Here is a 7,827-nt window from a genome sequence, read left to right on the forward strand (position 1 = left end):
CTAAGGCTACATTTGAATTCAGGTCTTTCCTGACCCTAAGGGTAGTGCACCCCACCTAACTAACTTTGTTCTTCCACCTCTAAGTCTGTTTGTAGCTCAAGGTCCCCTTGAAGGTGGCAGCCAAATCCAGAGAAGCTGTCCTCATACTTGGAGAAGCTATGGCAAATGGAGATCACGAAACTCCAACCGGATATGGGGGAGGAGGAAGAAGAGGAGGGGAAGGGTGTGTGGTTAACACCAAGGAATTGCATCATCCTGGTCACTGGTAGTAGAACAGAATGTCCTAATCAGAGTAAACAATAGAGGGGCCCAAAGCTGTGGACATTAGAACATAAGACTTATGAGTCTCTGTACCTCCCTCCCCTCTCTTCCCTACAGGCTAAATGAGTCAAACTTTGTTGATGCCCAGGGCAATTTTTCAGAAGCTAAAACCCAGCCTGATTTCTACTTTGTTCTGTGTACTTCTTCCTTCAGAATTATCTGAACTCTTACCATTTTAATATTTGGGTCCTTACTTCCACAGCACAGTCCTTTAAAGATAGGTGTTAAATCGTGTTCTTATAGTTCTACAGTTATCTTTATATAATTAGAATTACCTATGTCTCTTACCTCTCATACTAAATTGTAAGATCCGTAAGAGCAAAAAGAAAACAGATAGATAGACGGATAGACGGATGGACGGACAGACGGACGGACAGATAGATAGATAGATAGATAGATAGATAGATAGATAGATAGATAGATAGATAGATAGATGGATTAGATAGATAGGTAGATAGAGATGTGTGTGTGTGCGCGCGCGTTGATTTTCTGTTTTTTTTTCAACCTTGCACAGTGCCTCACCGCATCCTGGCCTGTTATAAATATTTATTCAGTTGAATTAAACAGAGGCTGAATAAACTTTAAAGATGGACTAGCTTCTGGCAATCAGCACCCTCTTCTGAGGAAATAATCTTTTCATCCTCAAGTCACCTACTACCTCTGTGCCCCTGTGAAGGCTGTCTCCCAGGCCTGGAATACATTCCTTCCATGAAGCAGCCTTTTCAAATCCTTTGCTTCCCAATTCAGGGCTCACATTGGAGAGGAAGCACTGATCCTGATCCTCGTGGAGGTTAGGGCTCCCTTTTTCCTTTATTATTTTGTATTTTATATTTGTGTAATATTATTCTTTGTCTTACATTTGTTGACATTCGTAGCCCCTGTAGAATGGAGGGTCCTTAAGGACAGGGACTTTTCATTCATAGTTCTGTAGCTTCATTTTCATTTATACCTGAGCTGTAGCATCCTGCCTTTGCAGGTGTGTGAATGCTTCGTGAATGGAAGTGAAATTCATCTCTTTTTAGGTTTCTTATAAGAAATATTGTAAGATTATAAAATATGAATCTTGGATTGTGTGCCGTCTTGGGGAGGGGGAGGGGAGGGAAGAGGAGAAAATTTAAAACTTATGGAAGTGAATGTTGAAAACTAAAAATAAATAAAATAACTTATTAAAAAAAAGAAAACAAAGATATGACTCTTACAAGCTGCTTATAAGCAGCTACTCAATAAATGTCTTGAGTTGAATTTAAACTATGTGCGAAGAAATTATGCTGGGCTAGGGGTACAAAAAGATTTTTTGAAAGGCTGCTTTCAAGAACCTTGGGATCTAATGAGAGTGAAGGGGGATTTTTTGGTTGAGTCATTTTCAGTCATGTTTGAGTTTTCTTGATCCCATTTTGGGTGTTCTTGGAAAAGATACAAGGGTGGTTTTCCATTTCCTTCATTGTACAGACGAGGAAACTAAGGCAAACAGGGGTAAGTGACTTGCCCAGCGTCACACAGGTAGTATCTGAGGTCATATTTGTACTCACAAAGATGAGTCTTCCTGACTCTAGTCCCGATACTCTATCCACTGTGCCACCTAGCGGACCACTGAGGGTAAAGACATGCCTACAAATAAATTGAAGGGAGCATGAGTAAAAAGGAAAGGTCCAAACTTTGATAGATAGACTTAGCTCTTCTCAGCAATGCAATGATGTAAAACAATTCCAAGGGACTCATGATGGAAAATTCTGTCCACATCCAGAGAAAGAACTATGGAGTCTGAATGCAGATCACAGCATACTATTTTCTCTTTTATTTTCTTTTTCATGGTTTTTCCCTTTTGTTCTCATTCTTTCACAACATGACTAACTTGGAAATATGTTAATATGATGTGTAGCCTATATTAGATTGCATGCCATCTTGGGGAGGAGGGAGGAAAGAAGAGGGAGAAAATCTTGTAAAAGTGAATGTTGAAAACTATCTTTGCATGTAATTGGAAAACATAAAATACTACTAAGTGGAAAAAAAAAAAAAGGAAAGGTCCAGAAAAGTCCTCAAAGAAATCTCAGGAGGGAGAGATCATTTTCATCTATCAAGGCAGAGAAGACTTCTTAGGAGAGAAGATGTAGACTTAGTTTGTTGTTCAGTCATTTCCTTGTGCCTGACTCTTAGTAACTCCATGAACCGTAGCACTCCAGGCCCTTCAGTCCTCCACTATTTCTCAAAGTCTGTCCAAGTTCAGGTTTGTTGTTTCCACACTATCTATCTCATCCTCTGTCATCCCCTTTTCCTTTTGCCTTCAATCTTTCCCAACATCAGGATCTTTTCCAATGAGTACTATCTTCTCATTATGTGGCCAAAGTATTTAAGCTTTAGCTTTAGTATGTGACCTTCCAGTGAATATCATGAATTAATTTCATTAACTATTGACTGATTTGATTTCCTTTCATCCAAGGGACTCCCAAAAGTCTTCTCCAGCACCACAATTCAAAAGCATCAATTCTGCAGCGCTCCACATTCCTTGTAATCCAACTCTCATAGCCATACATTAATACTAGAAAAATCGCAGCTTTGACTCTACGAACTTTGTCTGCAAGGTGGTATCTCTGCTTTTTAGTATGCTGTCCCCAGATTTGCCATAGCTTTCCTTCCAACGAGCATCTTTTTAATTTCTTTTTTTTTTTAATTTGGAATTTTTATTGTGGATTTTCCTGTTTTTTCATATTTTAACCATAAAGTACAATTTATTTTTTGTAAAATAACTTAAATCTGGATGCAACTTTTTCCCACATTTTTTCCATATTTCTTCCATATTTTAACCATAAATTACAATTTTTTTTGTAAAATAACTTAAATCTGGATGCAACTTGCAAAAGCAAAACAGAGAGGCAAAAGAAGTACTAAATGGAACACTCAATAAGATGAATCATGGTAGCTCACAGATGTGTCTAATAATGTGGGAATTGATTGACTGTATCTTGTGACTCAATTCTGTATTTAGTTCATTTCCCTTTCTATTCAATTGTGAATCTAGTCTAATTTCTGTCCTGTGAGGAAATTTTATTGCGTTATGGAAATTGTGAGAAAACTTTATTGCATTGTTTGAAGCTAGCTCTGATTGGCTAGGAACCTAGACCACCTCTACCTGTAAGCATCTTTTAATTTTATGGCTACGGTCACCGTCTGCTTTGATCTTTGAGGCCAAGAATATAAAATCTGACATTGCTTCCATTTCTTCTCTTTCTATTTGCCAGGAATTGATGGGACCAGTTGCCAAGATCTTAGTTTTTTTAATGTTAAGCTTCAAGCCAGCTTTGAGACTCTCCTCTTTCAACTTCATCAAGAGGCTTCTTAATTCCTCTTCACTTTCTGCCATCAGAGTAGTATTATCTGCATATCTGAGATTGTTGATAATTCTTCTGGTAGTTTTTGATTCATCCAGCCTGGCATTTCACATGATGTACTCTTTATATAAGTTAAGTAAATAAGGTGAAAATTTACAGCCTTGTTGTACTCCTTTTCCAATCTTAAACTAGTCAGTTGTTCCATGTTCGGTTCTAACTGTTGCTTCTTGGCCAGCATACAGGCTCCTCAGGAGACAAGTAAGATGATCCAGTACTCCCATCTCTTTGAGGACTTGCCACATTTTGTTGTGATCCACACAGTGAAAGGCTTTAGTGTGGTCAATGAAATAGAAGTAGATGTTTTCCTGGAACTCACTTGCTTTCTATGTTGGCAAGAATGTTGGCAATTCACTTCAAAAACCACCTTGCTCTTCTGGTAATTCTCAGTTCACATATTGCTGAAGCCTAATTTGTAGAATCTTAAGCCTAACCTTGCTGGTGCGTGAGATGAGTGCAGCTGTTGAGCAATTTGGACATTCCTTGGTATTGCCCTTCTTTAGGATTGGGATAGAAACTGATCCTTTGCAATCCAGTGGCCACTGTTGTATTTTCCAAATTTGCTGGCTCATTGAGTGCAGCACTTTAGCAGCAGCATCAGGACTTATTCTGACATATTTTCTAGATCTGTTTGGAGGAGTTTGTGGATGGGAGTCTTACCACATTGTTTCTGCCCACTCTGCATCTTCTACTTTTTTGCCTTTTCTTTTAATATGAAGTTTTATTAAGGCATGTGACCCTTTTGATATATCCTAGCCCTGACAGAAGACATCTTTTTTTTTGTTATAATCACCAATATTTTTATTGACAAGTGTAAAAGGGTTAGGGCTGCAGTCTAGAGCTAGGTGCTCACTGTCTCTGGGGCCTTCATGCTGGCTCTGAGCCCTGCTGTATGCTCTTCATAAGCTCTTCATGCTACATGGACACCTCTGTCAATTTTTTGCCCATTCACTCATGTATGTCCAAGTACTTGGCGACACATCGATCCAGACACACAGATTCCCCCTCGGAAAGTTCGGCTTCCTTGTAATGGGGAGAGACATACTTCCATTGGCATGCACTGGTCATCCTATTGTACATGTCAGCCATCATCTTCACCTCCAGTTCAGCTGCCAGCTGTTGGGCCCTAATTGCATCCATCACAGTCACTCACACCACAGTGGCTTCCTTGATCCTAGGTGAAGCATGGGACTGAGGCAGCCAAAGTCCTGGGCCACTCCCCCAGAAGACATCTTCTATAAGAGTGCCCTTCTTAACACTGAAATTTCTATAGTACTGTTTGGTGAAGATCCTCACTCCCTAGCCTTTTTACCATTCTATTTTGATGAAAACCTTAAAACTAAATTGTGTACTCTGATTTAATCTCGACTATGGAATTTTGTCTTTGTTCTTGAACTTTGTTCTTGAATTTATAAATTATGGGTAGAAAATGGTTTGGATCAAAGAGATTTTCAAAAGCAGGATACATTTATATCCCTTTGGATTTCTCTATCTAAGCAGAGATGCTTAGAATTAGAAAACTATTGAATTTGTTCCTGACAGACTTGTGCCAGAGTACTAAGTTTTTTTTCCACAGGGAGAAGAGTCCATTCCAGGCATGATGAATAAATAACATAAGTAAAGGAGCCAAAGGTACAGGGGAAGGAATCAGAACCAAGAATGAGGAATATTCCAGTTGGGCTGGAACATCAAATATGTGAAGGTATTTAGTATGAGATGACTAGAGAGGGTGGGGCTGCATTGTGGAAATCCCAGATAATTTAGGGTCTTGTGATTTCTTTCTTTTTTTCTCTCTTTCTCTCTCTCCCTCTCTCTCTTTCTCTCTTTTTCTCTCCTTCTCTCTCTCCCTCTCTTTCTCTCTCTCTCTCTCCCTCTTTCTCTCTCTCTCTCTCTTCTTTCACAAAAACTTAAACCTAGTTCACTCTGAAGCTCGTAGATTTGACCACAATAGGTCCCTGCCCAAGCTCCACTTAATGGCCTATTTTGGGCCCCATTGGCTTACAGCAAATGTCAATGGTAACTGTTTCTCTTTGGAACAGCAACCCTGAGGGTCTTCCCCTCCCAGCTTGTTTTTTTTTCTTTTTTTCTAATTAAAGAGGCCATCCATTGACTCACTTCTTAAAGAGACCTATTCACTGAATGGCCATCACCTCACTCTAAGTGAGTGCACGAAAAGGCCTTAGCCTAAAGGGGCCAGGGTCCCCCATTGCATCCTGGGTTACCTCCAGTCAACTTGATGAATATCGGGTCACTGGATCCAGATGGCTCTGGAGGAGAAGGTGAGGCTGGTGACTTTGCACAGCCCTCCTTCACTCAGATCAAAGTCATGCAAGTCACAGCATCATTTCCCTGATGCCATGGTCCTCTTTGAAAACGAAGGACAAACACAACCCTATTTGGTAAGCAATGGAGAGTCACTGAACATTTTAAATAGACTACAGTATAGGATGTTGGAAAGATTATGCAGGCTACAATGCGGGGAGCAGTGGGGAAGCTATGCAGTGCAAAGGAAAGAATGCTGGATTTGAAATCAGAGATTAGATTTAAGAGGGGGGAGACGGAGACTGAGACACATTTATCTAAGTGAGGAGAGTTTAGAGCCTGGTAGCTGTTGCAGTGGAGAGTGGGGAATGGAAAGGAGAGAGGTGTTTAGGAAGGATGAAGGATGTAGTCCTGTGGAAAGAGCACTGACTCAGAAGAGTTAACAACAGTGAGAAGAAAAAATTTTTTTAACCAGACCACATGTTTTTTAAGTGCACAGAATTACATGTTTTTTAAAAATATTTTTTCCAATTACATGTAAAAACAATTCTTTTTTTTTTAAATTTGGAGTTCCAAATTCTCTTTCATCCTGCCCCCTCATTGAGAAGGCAAGCAATTTGATACAGGTCATACGCAATGCACATAATTCTTAATGTAGTATAGAAAGAGGCACAGAAAATCAGGACAGTTTTGAAAAGGACATGTAGAATTTATTATGTACTTTTTTAAAGAGTAAGTAGTATGAAAAAAATTTTTAAACATCTAAAAAAGAGCAAGTAGTATGAAATAGAGATTCACAGTTTTATATATAATCATCTTTTTGTGTTAGGCTGTATATATGGTAATGCTCTTTTTTGGTGTTTAAGTCCAGAATTAAAAAAATAAAAATAAAAAGAATTGAAAAGAATGGCCCCAGAGTCAGAAGACCATAATTAAAATCCCATCTCTGATGGTCACTATCTGTGTAACTTTGGTTAAGTAATTTATCACTCCTGTACCTCCATTTTCTTATTTGTTAAATGAGGGAGGTGGCATCATAGCTGTTATCTGAAGTCTCTTCAAGTTCTAGATCTAGGATCCTATGATCTTATGATAAAAGAATGTTCCATAGGAATTGGAATTGGAAAGACATACTGGACAGCAGAAGGTTTGGAATCAAAAGTTTATCACCCTTAGGAAGGTTAGAATGCATTCAGCTCCTGGCACCCAACTCCGCACATTGGGCAAATATGCAAACACACCCCCAGAGTCCAGTGGGTATATGGGGCTGGGCCTCATGGGCTTAGTGCAAGGGACAAGATCAGCCTATACCAACACCGACCCATTCAGCAAGGGAAGAGTATCCTCAGACCATACACATGGAATTTGAACTTCCTCACTAACAAGCCAGAAAATGGGGGAGATACAGCACACTGGGTACAACTCTGCCTTAAGCAAACATACATTGCTTTACAAGCCAGAGAAGAAAGTGCCAGAGCTGACGCCCAACCCATGGCTACTTCTGGTGCCATTACCATAAATAAAAGAAAGGGTAGTTTTTGAAGAACTGATAAGTTCACTTTTGTATATATTGAATTTGAGAAGAATTTGTCCAGCAGGATGATGGAAAGAAACCCTGGGGAGAGATTGGATTAGATATTTTTTTTTATTTAAATTTATTTTTAGTTTACCACACACGGTTCTACATAATTTTGAGTTTCAGATTTTCTCCCCTCCCTCCCCTCTCCCTCTCCAAGACGGCCTGGAATCTCATATAACTACCATGTATAACGTCACATTGAATTAATTTATACACTAGTCAAGTTGTGGAGAAGAATTATGCCCAATGGAATGAATCATGAGAAAGAAGAGACAGAACCAA

The 7,827-nt window shown here is 39.3% G+C and overlaps 1 pseudogene; it reads right to left on the reverse strand.

Moving 5' to 3' along the window:
- Positions 1-4,571: 4,571 nt before the first annotated feature.
- Positions 4,572-4,844, reverse strand: LOC118849824 (annotated as a pseudogene).
- Positions 4,845-7,827: the final 2,983 nt, after the last annotated feature.

The sequence above is a fragment of the Trichosurus vulpecula genome, chromosome 5, assembly GCF_011100635.1.
Source record: "Trichosurus vulpecula isolate mTriVul1 chromosome 5, mTriVul1.pri, whole genome shotgun sequence".
Lineage (NCBI taxonomy): Eukaryota > Metazoa > Chordata > Mammalia > Diprotodontia > Phalangeridae > Trichosurus > Trichosurus vulpecula.